Raw genomic sequence first — 25217 nt, 5'->3', positions numbered from 1 at the left:
CTAGGGCTTGCTGTTTCCCGGGATCCCGAGGGACCTGGGAGGATGAGATCGGGGGAGGAATTAGAGGAGGAGGAGAGTCTATGAAGGGAATGCGGTATCCCCAACGAAGCACCCTTATGGACCATTGCATGGCTTCCATAGCTTTCCACCTCCTCCAACTCCCCTGCAGGCACCCCCATACGCACTGTGAGGGGGGAGCCGTGACCCTATTTCTGTCTAGGGTTCCTCCCTCTGCCTTTGGCCTTAGGAGGAGCCGTCTTTCCTCTGCCCATTGGTTTGGGTGTAAAAGAGGGGCGGCTGAGGTTCTTGGCTGGCAGTGGAGTTGCAATTGTTACCTTGGGTTGTGGAGTTGGCTGCTGTTGCATTGGACGAAAGGAGGCAGCCTTTTGTATTGCGGTGTCCTGCGTCTCCTTCCTCCAAGTCTCTAAGGTAGAGGAGACTGCTTCTCTAGAGAAGAGGAGAGGTTGCAGAAGATCAGAGTTCCTCAAATCAGATTTCTCAGATTTACCGATGCTCCTATGCAGTCTGGAGACTACTGATTCCCTCCTTTTGAGAATCCAGTTGCCCTACATCGTTGCAGCCGTAGCAGTTAGAAAGTCCATTGTCTTGGCCCCAGCAGCCTGGACTTCCTGCAGGGATTGCATGGAATTTTGGTTTGAAAGGTCCTCGTGACTTGCAAGGATAGTGCCTCTAGAAGAGACATTGACGCTGCTTCCATTGTCGAGACTTCTGCGGCGGTGAAGGTGACTGGAAGGGAAGAGTCTCTCTCTACAGAGGAGCCAGGTGTAAGCCTTGCTGCGAGGGGATCCAGTGTCAGAGGCGAAGGGTTGGCGTCTCTGACCTTGTAAAAGCGCCTTTGCCTCAAAAAAAGGAAAATGCAGCAGTTTATGGGATCCTTGAGACTTCAAGGAACCCGTTTAGCCCGAGACCGCTTGCGAGACCTTCCTCAGACGGCCTGCAGTGTGAATACACCAGGGAAGTTCGATTCTGGTCTTAGGGTTTCGTGGAGGACGACATAGCCTGTCTAAAGCTGGAGCGTCGGTACGACGAGGTGACAGGTGTAAATCTCCGAGACCAGAGATATTACACATCATTCTTAGAGCCCTCAGATAGGCGGACTCTAAATCTTTTGATGGTTGTTCCTCCAAGGAATCTTCAGGTCGCGCTAATTCCTCGTGAGGAAGGGCGGTCGAAGCCCCAATGTCTGAAAGTAACGGCGAGGTAACATACTCCATTGCCGACAATCCAGAGGAAGGCTGAGCGATGGTTGATGGCACCGCGCGCGCAAGATCTTGCTTGGAAGTTGAAGGTTTAGGCAAAGGCGACCGAATTACCGGTACTGTCTCAATAAGAGAATGCGTTGATCGGCGGCCTGGCCTTTCTCCTCAGTTCTCAGCCGAAGAGGAGAAGGGCTGAACCCCTGCGTCTTCTTCCGAAGTTCTCGCCAAGCCCATATTCCGTAATTCATTAGAAAGTACGGGAATGGGAGCTGTTCAGTCAGGAACGCGAGGGCGCGGTGAATGACCTCGCGCGGTTATGTCCGGAGACTTGCGCGATCGGATGTTTGACGGACGGAAGCGCACTCTCTCTGATGATACTAAGCGACAGTGAGAAGAAATGTTCTCTCTCGCTTCCCTAGCGCGAACTGAGCTCCTCGCGATAAAATGTGAAGGAGAGGAATCGCGCTCAGTGTTCTCTTTCCTTGGTTGCGCTCTGGGCGCGATCAGATTTAACATCGCCCCAACGGCAGCGTTTAATGCGCTTGTGAGAACTATCTCGTGAAGAAGAGCGCGAACGTCTTGAAGAGCTCTTCTTCTTATAGCGCCTAGATGATTCCCCGCGAGAGGAAGACGATCGCGAAGCAGAGCGAAAACGCGAGGAAGTATTCCTCTTATGTTTGTGACGAGAGCATTTATCGCTTCTTGGCGAGACATTTCATGGAGAGATAGAAGGCGAGGAAGAACGAGAACGATGACGTCTCTTCCTATGTCACCTTTCTCTCCGACGAGAACTTCTTGGCGAAGGAGAGCGAGCTCTCCTTTTCCTCTTCTCTCTCTCTCTCTCTCCTATCCTCTAAGGAGGACGAAGACGACGACGAGGAGGAGGAGGAGGTGGTATCGCGATGATCACTCTTGCGATGTTGTTTCGTAGTAATGCAAGCGAGGAGCGAAGTAGGCTCGGCGGGGGCTGACGTTATTACCTCTGCTGACACTTCAGCGGTCGCCGATTGAGCTGACGGGATGTTGGCGAGGTCCGGAACTCCCGAGGGTTCCAAAACAGAAGGGACCTGAGGTAATACTGTGCCTGCGAGGAACTGGTTCCACACCTCCAACGAAGGAGAACCAGGAAGTCCAAGGGCAGGCCATACCGGTCGCACGTTATCTGGAATAGAAGCGGTAATAGAATTATTTCTGATGATGGAAGAAACTATCCCACTGGGAGGGGCAACTTGATTCGCCTGACCCGGAGGAATGGGTGTTAAGTCAATGGTGCCGCTCTTCCTTGACTTCCCCATGGAGGAAGGAGGCAAGGAAGAGTCTGAAGGAAGAGATCATAAGGCTGAAGAAGAGGCCTGAGACTCCTTACCTTTCGACGGCGAACCTGGAGGTAACGAATCCTTCTTGGATTTCTTTTTCTTCCTCTTCATGAACTTATCCCACTGCGTAGGCGACCATTCCTTACATACTTGGCAGGGGGAGCCTTCAGCACACCTATGACCTCTGCATAGGGAATGAGGATCCACCTACGGTGATGACATGAACGTGCCACACGATTTTGGGGGAATCCCGGGACACTTTCTCATATTAGAGGACATCACATCTATTTAAAGAGTAAAAGAAAAAGTTAATGAAAAAAAAAAAACACTTAAAGAAAGGCTAGTCTGCCAGTCAAACAAAAGCGGGAGCAGCGGTGTTACCACTGCGACGACTAGAATTCGATTGAAGATACTCAGTAGCTACCGGCCGGCAGTCCCCCACCCCCAACAGGGGGATAACAACCGGCCCGGTCGTTAACGACCTTGTTAAGGTTTTTCTGGTGTATTTTCCAGCCCACGATAGAATATCTCCTATAGTAAAGAATGAGGGTTTGTATTTAGTGTATGAACAAAGAAAAGATAAATATATTTCCCTATCCAATATCAGCGAAAGCCATAAAAAACAAAGCAATGGGTACTTCACCAATTTGTAGTTAAAGCAAACCCAAACAAAGTAGAGCGAATTTCCGATGTGTTGCCCAAACGACGGCAGGGAATTTCTGAGGACTTATGGGAATCGTTCCGGTTACCTAGTTAGAGGGCGCACAGATATGACGACCTGCTCACCTGTCGGTGATTGCCGCGAAATTTGAATTTCTGCCGTGCGCGCGACGAATCGGTGGGATTAAGCTATATATATGTAACTACCAGGGAAGTTACATATTTAAAAAACGTCTCTTCACCGGAGGGGAAGGAGCATGTCTAAGGCGAAGAGGTGGATGAGCATGGCGAGAGCAAAGACACAGAGGACAAGCCTCTACAGGAGCAGGTTATCAAGCTGATCTTCAGCAGGCCTCCAAAGAAGAATCTCCATGAGTGGTCTCTCTCGTGAACGAGAGAGGTGATCACCAGCAAGAGACATGCCTTAGACTTTGCTCCGCCCTTTAAAGATAACCAGAGGGGGGGCACAGTTCTCAGCGGCAGAAGGAGCCGCAGTAAAGGCAGGAGCTGAGTCAGCTTGTAGGGCAGCAGACGACTCCTCGGAAACATGATATTTTTATTAATAAAATAAATTTTTGAACATACTTACCCGGTAGTTATATATATAGCTTACGTCCCCGACGTCAACGGCAGAAAATTTGAAACTCGCGCCAACCGCCAGTTGGATAGCCAGGTGTACAACTCCTGCACCCTAGCGAGGTACCTGGGAACCATTCCAGTGACCCTCATATATTCCATGCCTCTAGTCTCTTAGAGGGGAGGAGGGTGGGACTAAAATTATATATAACTACCAGGTAAGTATGTTCAAAAATTTATTTTATTAATGAAAATATCATTTTTAAACACAAGACTTACCCGGTAGTTATATATATAGCTGATTAACACCTTTGGTGGAGGGTTAGAGACAGCTAGCATATCTGGAATTAAAACAAAACTTAAGGGTTCGTACCTGATAAGGAAGCAGACTTCAATGATACTCTGCCTCATTATGTCTGCTAGCCTTATGAGATCCAGCGATCCTCCTAGGGGGCTGAAGATCTCGAAGGGACTGTCAAACCGGTGTCAAAACCTCATCATGACAGAACCTCCTCCAATAACCAATGCCGGGTGCTCTCAATGAACAAACATGACCACCTGACAAAATCAACGATTGTGGAAGACGGACACAATCTCCAAAAACAACCATAAAAAACAATTAAAAGTACCAAGAGAAGAAAAGGTTATTGGGATTATGAGAACATAGTGGTGGATCCTTCACCCACTATTGCACTCGCTGCTATGAATGGACCCAGAGTGAAACAGTCCTCATAACAAGTCTGAACACCTTTCAAATAATATGACGCGAACACGGCTTTGCTCCTCCAGAAGGTCGTGTCCATTATGCTTTGTAGAGATCTGTTCTGCCTGAATGCTGCCGACGTTGCCACTGCTCTGACTTCATGAGACTTGACCTTTAAAAGTCCAAGGTCTGATTCATTACAATAAATATGAGCTTCCCTAATTAAAAGCCTGACAAAATATGACTAGGCATTTTTAGACATCTGTAAAGAGGCCTTTTTGACTGAACACCAAAAAGATTCAGACTTGCCTCGTAAGTCTTTTGTTCTCTCCAAGTAGCATCTCAGAGCTCTAACTGGGCATAAGACACTTTCTACCTCATCTCCAACCAGATCCGTAAGATTTGGAATCTCGAATGCTTTGGGCCAAGGCTGAGAAGGGCGTTCGTTTTTGGCAAGAAAGCCTAATTGCAAGGAACAGACAGCTTTACCATTACGAAATCCAACGTTTTTGCTAAACGCATGAATCTCGCTCACTCTTTTGGCTGTCGCAAGACTGACCAAAAATAGTGAGGTCTTTCAAGGAAGTTGAACCCAGCGGCTCAAACCTGTCGCTCATGAGATACTTCAAAACAATACCCAGATTCTAGGCTGGAGAATCTTGGTTCCGTTGTTTTGAAGTCTCGAAAGACTTGAGAAGCTCTTGCAGATCCTTATTGCCAGAGGTGTCAAGGTTTCTATGCCTAAACACAGTAGCTAACATACTCCTATAGCCTTTACAGTAATAGTAGGAGGAGGAGAAATTGCACTTCCTTCGAAGATATAGCAGGAAATCCGCAATTTGAGCTACAGAGGTACTGGATGAGGAAAGAGAGTTGACTCTACACCACTCTCTGAAAACCTTCCACTTAGATTGATAGACCTTGATGGTTGAAGTCCTTCTTGCTCTCGCAATAGCTTGAGCTGCCTCCTTCAAAAAGCCTCTAGATCTAGAGAGTCTTTCAATAGTCTGAAGGCAGTCAGCTGAAGAGCGTGGAGATTTTGATGCAATCTTTCCAAGTGGGGTTGTCTGAGTAGATCTTTTCTTAGAGGAAGAATTCTTGGGGTGTTTATCACCCATTCCAGTACTTCTGTGAACCATTCTCTTGACGGCCAAAAGGGAGCCGCTAGGGTCATCCTGGTTCCTTTGGATGTCACAAATTTCTGTATTACTCTGTACAGGATCTTGTAAGGTGGGAAGGCGTAGAGATCTAGATTGGACCAGTCCAACAGAAAAGCTTCTGGATCTGGAACGGGAGCAATACGCCTCTAACCTCTACGAGGCTGCGAAAAGGTCTATGCAAGGGAGACCCAAAAGATGCCACAGGCTCTTGCACACATGAAGGTTGAGGGTCCACTCTGTTAGAAGGATCTGATTCAGTCTGCTGAGACTGTCTGCCATTACGTTTTTCTCCCCTTGAATGAATCTCGTCAGAAGTATAATGTTCCTCTCTCTTGCCCACACCAGGAGATTCTTTGACGTCTCGTACAGAGATATCGAGTGTGTTCCCCCTTACTTTGAGATGTATGCCAATGCTGTCGTGTTGTCCGCATTGACCTGAACTACTTTGTTGGTGACTAAAGCCTCGAAACTTTTGAGGGCTAAAAGAACTGCCAACAACTCCTTGTGGTTGATATGCAAGAATTTTTGGGGCTCTGCCCATAGACCCAAGACTTCTAACTTGTCTAGGGTTGCTTCCCATCCTGTGTCCGAGGCGTCGGAGCATAACACAAGGTCTGGGCTTTTTATTGACAAGTCGAGACCTTCCTGGAACTTGTCTGGTTCCTCCCACCACCGAAGGCAGTCTTTGATGGGGTTCGTGATAGGAATGGACATCGTTTCTAAGTCCCTCTCCTTGTCTCAATGGCTGTTGAGATGGAACTGGAGAGGACGAAGATTCAGTCTTTCCAGTGGGACGAATTGCTCCAAGGAGGAGAGGGTTCCTATCAGACTCATCCATTTCCTTGCTGAGCAAACTTTCTTGCTTTGAAACGATCTTAGTTTCTACTTGGCTTGCTCTATCCTTAAGGGAGACGGAAAAGCCCGAAAAATCTGACTCTGTATCGTCATCCCCAAATATAAAATCTCTTGAGATGGAACCAAGAGAGACTTTTCCTTGTTTACAAGGAGACCCAGTTCTTTCGCAATGTCCAAGGTTGTCTGAAGATCCTTCAGGCAATGATCGTAAGAGTGCGCTCTGAGAAGCCAGTCGTTGAGATACAGGGAGGCTCTTATGCCCCTTGAATGTGGGATCTTTGCTACATTCAGTATGAGCTTCGTAAAGATCTGAGGTGCTGTGCAAAGGCCGAAGCATAGGGCTCTGAATTGGAAGACGTCTCCCATGAAAACGAACCTTAGGTAGGGTCTGAAGCTCGGATGGATGGGGATGTGGAAGTAGGCGTCCCGAAGGTCTAATGAGACCATCCAGCCATCCCTCTTTACTGCTGCTAGCACTGACTTCGAAGTTTCCATGGTGAACTTCGTTTTGATGATGAACTTGTTCAGCGCACTCACGTCCAGAACTGGACGCCATCCCCCCCGAGTTCTTGGGTACCAGGAATAGCCGATTGTAGAAACCAGGTGAACGGATATCCTGAACCTTCTCTATGGCCCCCTTTTCTAACATAAAGAGACCCTTGGATCAAAAGAGCTTGTCTCTTTGCCTCCTCTCTGTATCTGGGAGAGAGATCCATGGGAACTAAGACCAGGGGAGGGCTCCCTAGAAAGGGGATCTTGTAACCCTCCCTCAAGATCTGAATAGACCATTGGTCTGCTCCTCTCTTCTCCCACGCTTGCCAGAATTTGAGTAGTCTGGCACCCACTGCCTGAAGGCGAAAGCAGTCAGACTCTGCTTCACCCTGCTCTGAAACCTCTTCTCTTACTCCTTCTAGCATCAGGTCTGGAGCTACCCCTGCTGGAAGATCTTCCTCAAAAGGGCTGGGAAAACTTGGGAAAAGTATCTTCCTTAGGCTTGCGGCTGGTAAAAGAGGAAGGCAGAGCCTTTCTAGCAGTATTGGAGACAAGATCCTGAGTACCCTTCTGAGCTAAAGCTGAAGAAATCTCCCTGATAAGTTCTTGTGGAAACAGTAATGGAGAAAGAGGCGCATATAAAAGTTCGGACTTCTGGAAGGGAGTCATCCCCGGCGAAAGAAAAGAGCATAGTTGATCTCTTTTCTTAAGGATGCCTGCGGAAAAAAGAGCTGCTAGTTCATTAGAGCCATCCCTCAAGGCTTTGTCCATGCACGACATCAAATGGACCAGGGCAGAGGTATCCCCCTCTTTAAAAGTCTCAACTTTTTTACACAAGGCCCCAAGTGTCCAGTCTAAAAAGTTAAAAACTTCAAAGGCTCGAAAAATTCCCTTGAGAAGGTGGTCCATTTCTGAAGTAAACCAAAAAATCTTGGTCTTTCTCATAGCCGACCGACGAGGAGCGTCTACGAGGCTTGAGAAATCTCCCTGGCAGGAATCCCCAAGCCGAGAACTTCTCCCGTCTCGTACCAGATGCTCGACCTCGAAGCCAGTCTAGCTGGAGGAAAGGAAAAAGACGTCTTTCCTAAGGCCTTCTTAGACAGTAACCAGTCACCCATTAATTTAAGAGCTCTCTTGGACGAACGCGACAGTACCATCTTAGTAAAGCGGGCTTTCTTAGAGGCTTTGCCTAGAGTAAACTCAGACGGGGGCGAGCACGGAGCTATAGGCACAAAAAAGTCTGAAAACTCTTCCGTAAAAACTCTCATTAGTTTTAAAAGATCGGCAGAATGACGGAAAGAAACAGAGTTCTCGTCTTCTGAAACGTCATCAAACTCCAAAGGAGAAAGCTGGTCTCCTACTTCCTTGTCTTGCAACGTTCCTCCGGGAGCAGGAGGGTTAAGAGCGGTATCAATTTCAGAAAAATCGTGAGTGCCAACCGCAATAGAAATAGGCTCATTGCGAACAGTAACAGGCAGCAGAGTCGCGTGCAGCTCATCCGAACGCTCGCAATCAGCTCGATCGGAGGCGAGAAGTTCCTGTACATGAACCGCATCGATGTCTTGAAAAGAATAAGCCTCCTCATCGTAATCCAAACTAACATCCGAAATATGACAAGGGATAGGACGTTCAGGATCATATTCAGAAACACGCTTGCCGTCAACTGCTGACAAGCGTTCGGTACTACGAACCGCTTGTTGTTCAGCGACTCGTTCAACTGTAATCCTCCCGGAAACACGACCTGAAGGACGCTCACTAAAATAATTGGCGGAGAGAGAAACTTCCTGAATGATAGGACGTTTGGCAGCCTGTTTGAAAGGACGTTCGGTAGCCCGTTTGCAAGGACATTCGGTAGCCTGTTCAGGAGGAGGATCGGCAGCCTGTTCTGTAGGAAGTCCAGGAGCCTGAGTCGAAGGACGTTAGAAAGACTTATCCAAAGAACGAACATAGCCTGTATAACAGGACGATAGGTAACCCGTTCGCAAGGACGTTCAATAACCTGTTTAACAGGACGTCCGACGTCTTTCTTGGAAGAACGCACGGGCACACTGTCTCGATCGCGTTCAATAAAAGAACCGTGGACTGCGGACTTGGGAGAACGATCACGATCACTTCCTAAAGGCCATTCGTAGCGGCTAGCAGGAAGCTTAGATCCCCGATTACGAGGGCGCTCGGAAACACGTCCTGGCTCGCTGCTCCGATCACGACCGCTGATATGAGATTTGTCGCTGCGCTGGTATGATTGCATAAAGGACGAGAGCCTGCTTGGCATGTCTTGAAGAATTACAAAGTTAGGATCCGAACGTTGTGAAAACGGTGATGAAATCATAACGTTCTCCTCATCGCTAAACGGAACAGAGCGCCTAAAAGGCGAAACCCAGTCTGAAGGCTGCTTGGGAGCTTGGAATGAGGTAAAGCCTGGTCCTGAGGGCACAGAAGGATCCTTGGAAACGTCCAGCGTTCTAAAAGGACGTTTGATTGGGGGGCTTTCAAAAGGCTCTGGAGTATCCCAGTGACTGCATCCAGGTTTTGAACTAGCAGGACGTCGATAAGCCTTATCATAGGACCTCTTAAAAGGTCTGGAAGCGAGCTTCCAGCCTCTTTTAGGCAAGGGGTCATCCGAAGACGACGAAAAACACTTAACCTCACCTTTCCAATAGTGAGGGCGAACGTCCTGGGAGGCGCCCACAGCTACGTTCAAGGGGACGTCTGCTCGTTTGATAAAGCCTCTCGTCTCCTTTCGCCTTTCGACATTCCTTCTTCCAGGGGTTGGAGAGCTTGGAAGAGGTCTAGGACTAGGAGGACGACAGACACGAACAGGTGCACCCTCCACTGCACTTGCACCTTCACCTTTTAATAGACGCACATCGGACATCAACTGTGTCCTATCCACAGCCAAAGATTCAACTTTAGCGCCGAGAGCTTGAATAGCCACTAACATATCTTTTAGTGAAGGTTCATTAGAAATTGCAATAGTGGGATCGGGATCTACCACTACAGGAGAAGGAATAGGATTAATGACATGGGAGGAGGAAATATCTCTAGATGAGCGAGAAGAGCTACGCCTCAATCTATCCCTTTTGAGTTTACGTCTGCATCTATCAAACTCAATCCATTCATGCTCTGACAGCAAAACACATTCGTCACACCGATCACCTAAATCACACTCTTTACCTCTACATGCAACACAGAGAATGGGGGTCAAGAGAGGCTTTAGCCATACGGGTCTTACACCCACTAGTCACACATAACCTAAAAGTTATAGGGGGGGGTGGCCATTTTGAAAATTTAAGAGAATTCAGACAAGCAAAGGTCAAAAATCATCTAATCCAAACAAAATCAAGAAATATCCAAAGCGAGATCAAAAACAAGAGGGAGTCAATAACCAAAGATTTGTACTTCACCCAAAAAAATGATCAGTAATGACGGAGTAGAATTCACGTGTCGCCGCTAGCGACGGCAGGGAATATATGAGGGTCACTGGAATGGTTCCCAGGTACCTCGCTAGGGTGCAGGGGTGGTACACCTGGCTATCCAACTGGCGGTTGGCGCGAGTTTCGAATTTTCTGCCGTTGACGTCGGGGACGTAAGCTATATATATAACTACCGGGTAAGCCTTGTGTTTAAAACACAAGGTCCACAAGGTCCACAAGGGCTAAAGGATCGACCTCCAAAGCAGACGAGCACTGCCACTCCTCACCCCGCTGAAGGAGTTGCAGCAACACCTCATTGGAGGGCAGACCGGGGAATCTCAGAGACAGCCAAATCTGCATAAAAGAAGAAATAGACAAGGCCTCCCTCCGGGGGAAAGGCGGGGCCGCTTTGGTTTGGGAAGCGACACACTCTCGTGGACAGAGCTTGACCAGGAGTTAAAGGGGCCGCACTACTGCTCGACGATTCCCTGGAGGAAACCAGACGAGAAGAAACTTCGTAGGAAGGTCGGGGGGCAGAAGTAATAATTTTGGATTTCTTCTCCTTAGAGGAAACCTTCGAAGGCGAAGAATCCCTTTCAGAATTCTTCTTTCGCCGTCACCCAAACCTTTCCTACTGGGAGGCAGACCACTCCCGAACACGGGTTATTTATGTCAGACCATTGCCCCTACAAGCCGGACACAAACGATGGGGATCGGTATCCTCAGCAGACAGAAAAGTTTTGCAGGACCAGCGCTGGTCTAGGGTAGGTAAGCATGGCTGCGGAGAAGGCACTCACACACAAGGTTAAGAAAAAACAAACAAAATTATTAGTAATGGCTGTCCAAATTGGAGAAGAGGAAGAGCAGTAACAACCGTTCTCCATCCAAGCCAAAAGCAAAGTGGGGTAGTCACAAGTGTGAGTGAGAGGGGTAGCTACTACGCTATACGACCCCTCCTAACTAGCAGCATGGGTGGATAACTCTCGCTAAATTTTAATGGCTCGTCCTTTCAGCTTCGCTAAAAGTAATAACCCTATAAATAGCATTGGTTTGTATTCCAGTTACGGAACAAACATAAATGAAGAGATTTTGACATGCAGCCCAAGCCTCGCTCCCTCCTGTCACTAACTGCTCGATAAAAAAAATTCAACAAACACCCAGCTTACTTTGAAAACATATTCCCTTCCTAAAGGGCAATGGTTGAGGAACAAACATGACTTCAAGAGTTCCTGCCTTGCAGCAGGAGTTCTGATGGAAATACCCTTTACTTTTATAAAGATGTCAAAGAGGAGTGGCAGTCAAGAGGGCCTGAGTAAAATAAATCACCAGCATCCACTATTTGCTTACTTTGAACAACCACCATGATAGACAATAACAATGAAACTACTGTACCTGTTAATAAATCCGTCCTTTTCATGAGAGTAGCCCTTACCTCTTCAATACTCTCAAATACTCTGCATCAGCATTTTGATATGCATTTCACTGCCCCAGCAGTAATAGAATGAAATACTCCTCATAAAGTGAACTTTTATGAAATTATAAGGCATAAGTTAAAAGTCCAAACTAGAGTGAGTAAAACTAATTACTATGTGATGAATTCAAGTACAAGAAAGTAAAAACTACTTCATTAATGGTGCTACATGCTACAGTTACATTAAAGGAGCCGTAATCCCTTAATATGTACCACCGCCAGGTTTCCACATGTAGGAGTCGCCAACCAGGAGTCAGAAACTAACATTCATATCTTACTAGAAAAATAAGAAACTTGAAAATAGTTTTAATCAAGGATTAGTTAAGAATAAAACTTAGTTTCACACCTCATGGGGGACCACCATTAATGATTTTGCAACATGCTATGTAATTAAAGTTTGTAAAGATACTACTGCGATAAATGCTACCGTCATGTGTCGATCTAACAAAATTTAGACCCGTACCTGTAATGACTCCATCTGAAAAAAAAAAAAAAAAAGAGCAACTATGAAAGGGCATAAACTGAAACATCAAATACTGTACTAAACATTATAACAAAAAGATATGACAAACTGCATGAAAGGAAAAGTTTTCAAGATGTATAATTACTGCACCTTTGACTTAAAAAGCAGAAAAAACCCTGAACTAGAGATCTTGAAGACACCCAAACATGACAAATTTGGAGATATGACAAATTCGAAGATAATTTGTATTTTTCCTAACCATACAAACCTTAGCTATTTACAGAGGGTTTACCTTTTAGCGCAGCTGAAATGACGAGCCAATAGTTTTAAAGAGGGTTAATTACCCCCGCGCTAGTTAGCGGGGGGTGGGGAAGGGTAGCTTGCTACCCCTCCCCCCTCCACACACCGGTGACTTGCTTCACTTCACTTAGAGGTAGGACTTGACTTGGGGGTCAGGGATGGCGGGCACATGTGTAAATAGCTAAGGTTTGTATGGTTAGGAAAAATACAAATTATCTTCGAATTTGTCATTTGTTCCGTAACCGAAATACAAACCACGCTATTTACAGAGGGTGACTTACCCCTTAAGAAGGGTGGAAAGTCCCCAGCCTTACTGACTTCGGCTTGCCCGGGGGCTCGATCCCTCAGTGAGCAGCACTAGAGAGAGGGAGCCCCTGTACCTCACAAGTTCCTAGCATCGCTAGGAACGAGTGGCCTACATAAGCAGTGTGAGGAGGAGTGTGTGACTCGTCCTATGAAGTTGACCTTGAGACCTTCAGATAGGAATTCTAGGATAGGACGTTCCCCATACCACCTCGTCAGGGTATGGGAGACACAACAGTATTAAGCTTAATACTAGGAGCACAAAGAAGCATGGGTTACCTGCAGAGGTCGAGGTCAGCTATGCGAGGACCAGGATGCTGCTTCCCCAAGAGAGGGGAGAATGAAGAAAGAAGTAAGGGTCAGACATACTCTTTCATTCACGCAGACTAAGACCGGGTAACAACGCCCTCAACCTACTGCTACTTGTCCAAAAAGGAGCCTGAGGTTAGACCAGCTGTTGTGCAGCCACCACAGGGCCGATAGAAAATGTATCGAGGCTCCGGTGGGTCACGTCTTGCGGGTAGTGGGCTGTGAAGGTCGTTTGACGCTTCCAGACCCCAGCTTGAAGTACCTGCGTCACAGAGAAGTTTCTCTTGAAGGCCAGGAATGTAGCAATACCCCTGACATCGTGGGCCCGAGGGCGACGTGACGGAGGAGGGTCAGGATTCAGGGCATGGTGGATAACCCTTCGAATCCAAGCTGAGATGGTGTTCCTGGTGACCCTCCTCTTAGTCCTGCCTGTGCTCACAAACAAAGCTCGCACATGAGGACGGACTGCAGCCGTTCTCTTCAAGTAGTGCCTCAGACACCTCACTGGACATAGTAGCAGCTGGTCTGGGTCGCTTGTTACAGAACGGAGACTCGCGATCCTGAAAGAGTCGAACCGAGGATCCGGCACTCCAGGATTCTGGGTCTTGGCAACAAACTCAGGGACAAACCTGAACGTTACCTCCCCCCATCCCCTTGAATGGGCGATGTCGTAAGAGAGACCATGAAGTTCACTAACTCGCTTGGCCGAAGCCAAGGCGAGTAGGAAGGCCGTCTTCCAAGACAGGTGGCGATCGGAGGCCTGGCGTAACGGCTCGAAGGGAGGTCTCTTAAGAGACCTGAGGACTCGAACCACGTTCCAAGGAGGGGGTCTCACTTCCGACTGGGGGCAGGTAAGCTCATAGCTACGTATGAGTAAAGAGTTCTAGCGATGAAGAAATATCTACGCCCTTCAATCTGAAGGCCAAGCTTAAGGCTGAGCAATAGCCTTTCATTGCCGAGACAGAAAGGCGCATTTCTTCTCGCAGATACACGAGGAAGTCCGCTATTGCTGGAATAGTGGCATCCAGTGGAGAGATACCCCTTCCACGACACCAACCACAAAAGACTCTCCACTTTGCTTGGTAGTCTCCCTCAGAGGACCTTCGCAGGTGCCGAGACATTCTCTCCGCAACCTGTTGCGAAAAGCCTCTCTCCGCGAGGAGATGCTGGATAGTCTCCAGGCGTGAAGCCGAAGCGAGGCTACGGCCCTGTGAGGGACGCCGGAATGGGGTTGTCTGAGAAGCTCGTGTCGTGGAGGAAGCTCCCTTGGGAGCTCCGTCAGGAGTTGCAGAAAGGTCCGGAAACCATTCCGCGTGATGCCATAGCGGAGCTACCAGAGTCATCGAACAGTTGACCGATAGTCTGGCCCTGTTGAGCACCCTTCTCATCAGACAGAACGGTGGGAAGGCGTACACGTCGATGTTGTCCCACCGTTGCTGGAAAGCATCTTGCCTGAGTGCCTTTGGGGTCCGGGACTGGGGAGCAGTACAGGGGCAGCTTGAAGTTCAAGGCTGTCGCGAACAAGTCCACAGTCAGGGAACCCCACAAAGTCAGGACTTTGTTGGCTATCTGAGGATCCAAAGACCACTCGGTACTCACTATCTGCGAAGCCCTGCTCAGACTGTCGGCGAGCACATTCCTCTTGCCAGGAATGAAGCGAACTGATAGTGTTATCAAGTGGGTTTCGGTCCACCTCAGAGTCTCTACTGCAAGATGGGATAGCTGTTGCGAAAAAGTGCCTCCCTGCTTGTTGATATAAGCCACTACCGTGGTGTTGTCGCTCATCACCACCACGGAGTGACCCGCCAGGGACCGTTGGAACTGCTGAAGAGCCAGAAAAACGGCCTTCAATTCTAGCAGGTTGATGTGAAGGCACTTTTCTGATTCTGACCAAAGGCCTGAGGCCCTTTGGTTCAGAACGTGCACCCACCACCCTTCTTTTGACGCGTCCGAAAACAGTCAATTCCGGGGGGAGGACGAGAAGACTCACTCCCTTCCACAGGTTCTCGTCGGCCAGCCACCACCGCAAGTCCATCTGTTCCAGAGACCCCATTGGGATCAGAATGTCCGGGGAATCGGATCCTTGATTCCACCGGGACTTGAGCCGCCATTGAAGGGATCTCATCCTGAGGCGGCTGTTTGGAACCAGACGGGCCAGGGAGGATAGGTGGCCTAAGAGACACAACCACGATTGGGCGGGGAGTTCTTTTCGCCTGAGGAAGGGTTCCGCCACCCTCCTCAGTCTTGCTATCCGGTCGTCTGATGGAAAGGCTTTGTGGAGATTGGTGTCTATTAGCATGCCTAGATAAACCAGTCGTTGGGACGGCTGCAGAGAGGACTTCTCGAGGTTTACCACGATCCCCAGATCCTGGCAAAGATCCAGAAGCCTGTCTCGGTGCCGAAGAAGGGTCGACTCCGAGTCTGCTAGGATCAGCCAATCGTCCAGGTAACAAAGGAGACGAATGCCGTTCCTGTGCGCCCTAGATGAAATCAGGGTGAACACTCTGGTGAACACCTGAGGAGCTGTGGAGAGACCGAAACACAGCACCTTGAACTGGTAGATCTTGTTGTCTAGGCAAAATCTCAGGTACTTCCTGGAAGACGGATGGATTGGGATCTGGAAGTACGCGTCCTTTAGATCCAGTGTGCACATGAAGTCTTGTGGTCTCACCGCAAGTCTGACCGTGTCTGCTGTCTCCATGCTGAACCGGGTTTGTTTGACAAACCTGTTCAGAGCTGAGAGATCGATGACGGGTCTCCAGCCTCCAGTAGCCTTCTTTACAAGAAAGAGTCGACTGAAGAAGCCTGGGGAGCCGTCCACGACCTCCTGGAGAGCACCCTTCTCGAGCATGGTCTCTACTTCGGCCTGAAGGGCCAGCCCCTTTGCCGATCCCGTGGCATAGGAGCTCAACGACACTGGATTCGCTGTCAGGGGAGGTTGAGATGTTGTGAACGGGACGCGATAGCCTTGGCCGATCATTGAGACCGTCCAAGCATCGGCCCCGTGTTGCTGCCACCTGAGGACGCAACGCTGAAGGCATCCCCCCACAGGTGGAAATGCAGGGGGACTGCCACCCCTAGGGCTTGCGGCCGCGGCCGCCACCCCTAGGAGTCTTGCCTCCCCTGGAGGACTTACCGCCCCTCTTGACCTTGGCTGGAAAGGGCTGGGGCTTAGACACCACCTTCTTAGCTGCCGGTGCCTGTTTGGGAGCCTTACGAGGCTGTTGCTGCTGTTGTGGCGGGGCTGGAGGCTTATAGGGCCGAGTTGTAAGGGCCCTATGGAGGAGGGAGTCCGTGCTGGATTTCCTCCACCTCTCAGCCGTTCGCTCCATGTCTTGAGGCTCAAACAGGTTCTCCCCCAGAAGGGAAGCATGTCGGAGCCTACACACATCCACGGCGGGAACCTTCGGATGGAATCTCTCGGACACAGCATCGCGACGCTTCAACACTGAGTTGGCCCACAGGGTGGTAACCTGGTGCGCCAAAAACTCGATGGAGCGGGTGCCCGAGAGCAGGAAGGTCTCTAGGGCCTTCCTATTGGTCTCCTTGGACAAGTCCTCCGATCGCAATAGGATGCTCAGAGATCCTAGCCAAAAGTCCAGCCACGAAGTGGCCTGCATGGCACACTTAGCGACCTTCTCGTGGCTAAGGATCTCTGCCGCCGAGAACGACACCTGCCGGGCAGAGAGTTTCTCAAGGGGAACTCCCTTCGCCAGCTCCTCCACAGAGTGATGGAGAGGAAGAGCGAGGTTGTGCTCACCCAGGATCTCGAAATACCTCCTCTGCTGAAGATGAGGAGGAGGGATGAGCTTGTTCCCGGCAGTGGAACGACTGGAGGAGGCAAGAAGTGCGAGCTGAGCGTTGGCCCTAGCCCTGGCACTCTTCAGCCCCTGAGACCAGGGCAGAGCCGCACTGGTCTTAGGGGCCTTCCGAACGTCAAACACTTCATCCAAAATTGTGTCTTTGCCTTCACGGGGGGGGGGGGGGGATGACTGGATCCATAAGCCCGTTAAGTTGCCTTATCAGGCTTAGGACCTGCCAGAAGGCATGTTCGGACTCTTGCTGTTCCCCTCCCTGCGGGCTGGCAGCTAAGTCTCCTGCCCCAGGGATCTCTTCCTGGGGTGACACGTGGACATTCCCCTGGGTAGTCGTGGGTTCCTGACGAATCCTTGCAGAGGATTTAGGGACGGTCTTGGAGTCCTTGGATTCCCTCCTGGGAGGGATACAGGATCCCAACAACGAGGTTCGATGGGCCCCTTCCTCACGAGACGATTCTCCTGCATGAAGCGAAGTCTCCCCCCCTGGTGCCGAGGTGAAGACTACCGCCCCACTGGACTCGCCTGAGGACGGAAAGGCCTCGTCCATGGGAGAAGGAGAGAGCACTCGTGCAGGAGAAGGGACCTTCGCGACTGACCTCTAGGGAACCAACTTAGCCCTGGGGGAAGTCGCCACGAAGTCCACTCCTCTCTTTCTCTTCAGCGTAGGAGACAGCCGTTGGTTTGTTACCCTGGCCGGCAAGTGCAGGTTTCATAACCCTCACTAACGCCCGTGCCAGAGGACCAAACCAAGTCTGTTGCTCCAAGGACACAGAGTCCGAAATCCTCGCTAAAGGGAAAGGGATCGGGCGATCCTTTGGAGTAGACACCACGGTACCTGCCTGAAAAGAAGGTGGGGAACAATGATGTACTAACCTCTCCTCGTCCTGGACTACCAACCTGTGTTTGGGTGGAGGTGATCCCGAGTGCCGTCTAGGAGCACGCGTTCCTGCTGCTACCACCGGCTGCGGAATTCGCCGCGAACGATGGTCACGCGGTAGCGCGGGCGAGCAATCGCGCGGGCGCGCAGGTGGATGATCGCGCGGGCGTGCAGGCGAGCGGTCGCGCGGGGGCGTAGGCGAATGATCGCGCAGGCGAGTGGGCGCGAGGGTGGGCAGGTAAATGAACGCGTGTCCGAGGCGGCGAACGCAAGCGTTGGCGCGACGGCGAGGAAACGCGCTGCTGCGAGGGTGAGGAAGACCGCTGGCGATTTAGATCCACAGACGATCGATGAAGAGCTGGTGAGAGCGGTCGCTCAGGTTGGCGATGGCGTGATGTGGCATGTCGACACGTTGGCGAGCGATGGCGAGCAGCATGAGCAGGTGAATGACCGCGCAATGGCAAGCGATGGCGAGCAGCATGCGCAGGTGAATGACCGCGCAATGGCAAGCGATGGCGAGCAGCATGCGCAGGTGAATGACCGCGCAATGGCAAGCGATGGCGAGCAGCATGCGCAGGTGAATGACCGCGCAATGGCGAGCAGCATGCGCAGGTGAATGACCACGTGATGGGGTGCGATGGTGATCAGCATGCGCAGGAGGGCGATCGTGCAATGGCGAGCGATGGCGAGCAGCATGCGCAGGAAGGCGATCGCGTGATGGCGAGCAGCATGCGCAGGTGGGCGATGGTGATCAGCATGCGCAGGAGGGATATCGTGCAATGGCGAGCGATGGCGAGCAGCATGCGCAGGAGGGCGATCGCGTGATGGCGAGCTAGAAGCTGGCGAACCATGTTCCTTCAAGAGCGTTGGAGAACGTTGGCGCGCCGGCTGTCGTTGTTGAATAGGCGATACTAAGATCGCCTGTGCGCACTGGCAAGCTGGTGAACGCTGGCGAGGAGGTAATCGCTGGCGCATGGGTGATCACTGGCGAGCAGAAGGTCGACGCATGTCATGTGAAAGGACAGGTGGCGCGGCAGGAGGTGCGGTGCGTTCACAAGCAGGAACTGGAAGATCGCTGGCGCGTTGGCGAACATGTGTTTTTGACACACGCGCAGCACGATGTTGCGTAGCCACAGGACCAGGCAGATGGTGAGCAGGGAGCTCAGCAGGAACTATAGGGTGGTCAGAGACCGCAGGGCGATGGTCCTCAAATGAGCGCTGATGCTCAGAAGAGAGCTGACGAGCAGGAGAGCGCTGGCGAGGAGGGCGAACATCGGGAGAGAGCCAATGAGCAGGTGAAAGTCGGCGAGCAGGAGAGTCTTGACGAGCAGTAGATCGCCGACGAGCAGGAGAGCGCTGAAGATCAGGAGCGCGCTGGTGAGCAGGAGAGCGCCTGTGCGTTAGCACTGCTCGAGGAAGGGAAGGATCCCTTAGCCCCGAAGGGACCGTTGCCCGTCGGGCGAAGATCTGGCAGGAGATGGTGAACGGTTTGCAGAGAGGTTCAAGGAAGGCGGAGGTGTAGGTTGAGGCTGACGAGGAGAGTCCCCCTCGGAGGATGAAGACCCAAAAAGGCGCCTCTTAGTCCCCCTGTAAGGGGAAGGGAGGCCCTTGTGGCGTAGCGGACGGTGAGCCTTACGGTGGAGGCGGCCTCGGGGAAGATCGTCGGGACCATCGGTCCTCCGAAGGGGAGTCTCCGTCAAAGCACTTCCCTCAGAAGGAAGCTGAGCAGCAGCAGAGACCGAAGGACTCACTTCCCCCTTCGAAGGATGTACGGAAGGGGGAGGAGAGCCAAAAGCACCATCATCCGCAACAGCACCTGCGGCGGATTGCCCAGCCACGTCGGAGGCCTCTGTCACCACGACATTGACAATAGACAGAGGGTCTACCTCTGCTACCGCCGGCGACTGCTTAACAGCGGCCCCCAACAAGACAAGGTCAATTAAAGCGACCCTGGAGGGCAAGCCCTAAGCCCCAGGGACGACCAAATCTGTAAAAGATCATCATTGGTTAAGGCATTATCAATAACCTCCCTCGGAGGAGGAGGGGGAACCGCTTCGCTATGGGAGGCGACGCCCTCTCCCCCCACCGAAGGTCGGGAAACAGAACAAGGGCCTGCGCTCCCACTCGGCCGACTCTCCTTAGGAGGCGGAAGAGGGGGAGCTTCGGAGGAGGTTTGGGCGGCGGAAGAAGAGTCCTGAGAACCTTCCTCCTTCAAGGCTAACCCCGTAGGAGAACGGTCTCTCTTGGACTACTTCTTACGCCGACGGCCAAACCTCTCCCACTGGGAGGCAGACCACTCCCTGCACTCACGGCACATGTTCTCCTGGTCACACCGTCGGCCCCAACATTGAGGGCAGAGGGTGTGCGGATCCGTAGTTACGTCCGACATGAAAGTCCCACAAGGACGGCCGGCAACTCCAGGGCATGTACGCATTGTAAAGAGGAAATAAAAAAAAATAATGAAGGTCAACTTCCAACCAACACACACGCTGAAAAGAAAAAGCAGAAAATTAAAGGCTGTCACGAGGACGATGAGCAGACACGTCTGATCACCGCCGAGCCAAAAGTGAAGTGAAGCAAGTCACCGGTGTGTGGAGGGGGGAAGGGTAGCAAGCTACCCTTCCCCACCCCCCGCTAACTAGCGCGGGGGTAATTAACCCTCATTAAAACTATTGGCTCGTCATTTCAGCTACGCTAAAAGGTAAACCCTCTGTAAATAGCGTGGTTTGTATTTCGGTTACGGAACAATTGTATTTTTCACTAACTAATACAAAACTGGGTTAATGTCTAGGAGAGGGCCGCATGAAGATATCACTGATATTCAATTTATTTTTACTAGAATGTGTAGGAATGTATGTAAATAGTGGTATACGAGCGAGATAATTTAGTGAAATTCACTAATAGTCGAAATATCGACGATCAAACTCACGCTACTCTTGTCTTCCTCCCAGATTTTTTCTAAGTCTGTTGTTATTGTTGACTGTGTCTTGTTTTTAGCTCAAATGAGCCCTGTTACTACTATAACCCGCAGAAAAACTAGTTCACTATGACTTCTTCACGTTTGGCCAATCACAGTGCGATAATACATTTTCTTACCCATCACAGTGCGACAATAAATTTTCTTACCCAGCCATTTTATTTCGTTCTCAGACATGGAGGCCGTAGCAAGCACGTCATCTGATATTGCACAAGAAATTGAAATTCCAGGTTCTTGTGCTGACTGTTTCTTAAGTTACGGTGAATTTGTTTAAGCCTATTCGGGGAATATCGAAAAACTTGTGGATTTGTGCCAGAGAGACAATTTAATTTTACAAAATAAAAATTGTCCACATTATCACGAAGTGTGTAGGGTTGATTACAAGAAACATAGTTTTAGGTGTGATAAATCTTACATTACGAAAGGACGTAGACGTAAGCGTTGTTCTTATAAAGTGTCTTTGTTTGTGGGTACCTGGTTTTCAAAAGGAAAACTGGACATTGAAACTAATTTAAAATTTATAGTTTTGTGAGTTCAAAACTGGTTTTGCTACGAAATGACCATTTCTGAATAAAAATTAAATAAAGGTACTGTATGCGATTGGTCTTCATTTTGCAGGGAAGTTGTAATTAATTGGGTATTTCGGCGCAGCAAGAAAATTGGCGGCAACAATTGTACAGTGAAAATTGACGAGTCAAAATTCGGCAAACGGAAATATAACGTTGGCCGAGTAATAGACGGCCAGTGGGTATTTGGTGGTATTTGCCGCGAATCACAGAGTTTTTTCTGGTCCCCGTGGAAACCCGGGATCGTGACACTCTGCTCTCGCTGATTAAGGAGAGGATCGAGCCAGGCACAACCACAGTTTCTGACTGTTGGCGAGCTTATAACTGTCTGGCAGAAGAAGGTTTTAAGCATTTGACTGTTAACCACAGCCTTCCCTTTGTTGATCCCCAGACACAGGCTCATATCAATACTGTGGAGAGGAAGTGGTGGGACGTGAAGAATTTAGTGCCAAAATATGGTAGGAGGAAAAAACACTTCGTCGGGTACCTGGCCACTTCCTACTTCAAGTTGCATGTCAGGGAACCATCGCAACGGCTTCACGTTTTCCTCAAAGCAGCAGCACATCTTTACCAACCAACAGTTTAAGGTAAGCTTAATTAATTTATGGAGTATATTATAATGGTGGTAGTATAACGATGTATATACAGCAGTACCATCACTTTGGAATTGGTTTGATGGATGTGTTAGATAATGGCCGTAAGGGGGGGTCGCAGGGGGGGTGGGGGGGGAGCCTAGACATTTACCCAAAACTGTAGCTATTTACATTGAATATTTCTTTGGCAGAGCTGGAAGGCAGCTATTAGATTTAAAGTACGAGGTGGCAACCCTACGGATAAAAAAGAAAGACTGCACGCTCCGTATGTACTGGCAAGCAGTAATGTTGAGCTGTGACCACAATTCACGTGGCTCATTATTTTGGGGTTATTTTCTATTTTCACATGGGTAACAATATCTATACACTGAACGGCGAGCGTTTTTATTCTAATTAATTGCCGACAGACGAAATTACACTAAATTTTGAAATAATTTGTATTCCCCTGGGATCCTTCTTGGGGACGTCTTAACGTGAAGGGAAGGAAGCAAAAAAAAAAAATGTTGTAAAACAACACCTAGGAACTTGTGCATGAATATTTGGAAGCTCCTAATTGGTTAAAATTTAAGCCATGTAATGATTACATCATACAGAAAACAAAGCTGGCCAAAGCGTTCCGTCTCTCAGGTGTAAACAATGAACTTGGATTGAGGGTAAATGTCTAGGAGAAGGCCGCACCCGTTTTTCAAGTATTAACGACGAAAAACGGCAAAAAACAACCAGATTATTGTTGCACAGTGCATAGAAACATGAGGAAATGAATAAAAAAGAAACTAAGACTTAACTCTTACACACAAAATGTAAACATAAACCTACTACTACAATTATGGGGGACCCCAGTGGGAAGCGGGGTTATTGGGTGGGGGGAGGATGAGAAAAGTGATTTTTCGGGGCACTACCGAACCTAATACAACTTACTAACCTACCCTGGGGGGCCTGTACCCCTACCTAGGCCTACTGGGGGGGCTCCGCCCCCCCCCCTGCGACCCCCCTTTAAGGCCACAGTGATTTTCAGGGCACCACCGAACCTAATACACCCACCTAACCTAGCCTAATAGCCCTGTACCGGAGGCCCCCCTGCGACCCCCCCTTAAGGACACTACCTAACACATCCATCACACCATATCCAAAGTGATGGTACTGCTGTATACATCGTTATACTATCACCATTATAATATACTCCATAAATTAATGAAGCTTACCTTAACCTGTTGGTTGATAAAGATGTGCTGCTGCTTTGAGGAAAACGTGAAGCCGTTGCGAAGGTTCCCTGACATGCAGGACAATTTTTATTTTGTAAAATTAAATTGTGTCTCTGGCACAAATCCACTAGTTTTTCAATATAACCCCGAATAAGTTAGAACAAATTCATTGTAACTTAGGAAACAGTCAGGACAAGAAGATGGAATTTCAACTTCTTGTGCAACATGAGATGACATGCTTGCTATGGCCTCTATGTCTAAGAACGAAATGAAATGCCTGGGTAAGATAATGTATTGTTGCACTGTTGTATTGTCGCGCTGTGATTGGCCAAACATGTATGACGTCATAGTGGATAGGCGCTGTGATTGGCCAAACGTGTAAGTGGACTAGTTTGTCTGCGGATTATAGTGGTTACAGGGCTCATTTGAGCAAAACCAAGACAGTCAACAATAACAACAGACTTAGAAAAATCTGGGAGGAAGACAAGAGTAGCGTGAGTTTGATCGTCGATATTTCGACTATTATTGATTTTCACTAAATTATCTCACTGGTATACCATTATTTACATACGTTCCTACACATTCTAGTAAAAATAAATTGAATATCACTGATATCTTCATGCGGCCCTCTCCTAGACATTAACCGGATTGAGAGATAGACTTCACATTTCAATCGGCCGCTATGTAAGTTATTGTGCCCCAGCCTCCATTAAACACATAAGAGAAAAATACCAGACTAGCCAGCACTCGTCCGTTTCATATAGGGAATTTTATCTTTGCTAGTAATTAAAGTGTCATATATTAACCGGACTTTTCGGCCAGAACATTGGGTGTGACCTCGAAGCTACTAGGTTAGGTTAGGTGGGTTTGTTCGTTAGGTTCTGTACCCTTTTACAATCTCAAAAGTTAAATAATTTTTATTCCTGTTTTTGCACACTACAACACAGGTACAACGGCTTATTTACCGTGAAATTAACGTCAAATTAATTAAATGCACATAATTTCCTGTAAGAATTTTCCTCAAAGAAATTTTGCCCCTTGTTTCTCTATAAATTTACCCATTAGACACGTACACTGTATTCTAAGGTGTCTTGAGCGCTGCAGCGCAATTGATGACAATACCTAGAAAATAGCCATAGCTTTTCAGTTATGGTAGTAAAACAATAACTCAATAACATGGTTTTCCACCACGATTATCAAAACCGTTCAAAACCACAAAATAGCCTACACTGCAAACCAGTCTTATTTTCCGCAAACCGCTTATTGCACCATTCTATAATTTTGCCAAGACTAGTACCCTAGTCGACCTTCAAGTTACCAGGCGAATACTTTTCAAGATTTCCTTCAGTTCTCTTATATGACATAAACCTGTCTGACCTAAGACGCCCCACACACATTACATAAGGTAGCAGCGATAAAGAGCGTAATTTTAATAAAAAAAAAAAAACTCTCGTCTTATGTATAACTCTACAATGCTTACCTTAACAATGGGACTCAACCCAAAATCCGATATCAACCCGTAGCTAAAGCGGTCAAGTTACTAGAGCTGTAGAAGTCAACAAAAACTTCAAAGTAACGGAATTTCACTTAAGTTATTAACTTATTTCGTCCACATATACGATACGCAACAACAGAATGAATATAATTCAATATCATTCTTAAATAACATGTAATTTGGTAACTTTAACTATTTCAGTCTGACATCTGAACGACAAAATGGCCTACAAATGTTACAGGAGGACAGGTGTTGACTTTGGGATGACGTCACGATGCTTAAGCGGCTGAGGAGAAAATCAAGGATCGCAAAGAAGCCATTAAGCCAAATTACCAACTTTGTTATAAACATTCGAAGAAACAATACAAATTGAATATATCATGAATTTCCGTTAAACTATTTCATTTTCAAAATTATGGCCAATAATTGAGCTAAGAATTTGTTTAAT

The 25217-nt window shown here is 48.7% G+C and overlaps 1 long non-coding RNA gene across 1 annotated transcript in view; it reads right to left on the bottom strand.

Moving 5' to 3' along the window:
• The window catches only part of LOC137625013 (uncharacterized), a 153961-nt gene extending 128972 nt beyond the window's left edge, over positions 1-24989 (bottom strand). Inside the window, exons 1-2 of the long non-coding RNA XR_011040799.1 lie at positions 24755-24989; positions 12330-12344 (exon numbers count right to left, since the gene is read on the bottom strand). This is a non-coding gene — a long non-coding RNA (uncharacterized lncRNA). The remainder of the gene's footprint in view (positions 1-12329; positions 12345-24754) is intronic.
• Positions 24990-25217: the final 228 nt, after the last annotated feature.

The sequence above is a fragment of the Palaemon carinicauda genome, chromosome 31, assembly GCF_036898095.1.
Source record: "Palaemon carinicauda isolate YSFRI2023 chromosome 31, ASM3689809v2, whole genome shotgun sequence".
Classification (NCBI taxonomy): Eukaryota; Metazoa; Arthropoda; class Malacostraca; order Decapoda; family Palaemonidae; genus Palaemon; species Palaemon carinicauda.
The sequence above is the reverse complement of the archived record's forward strand: the minus strand, read 5'-3'. Positions and strand labels throughout refer to the sequence as shown.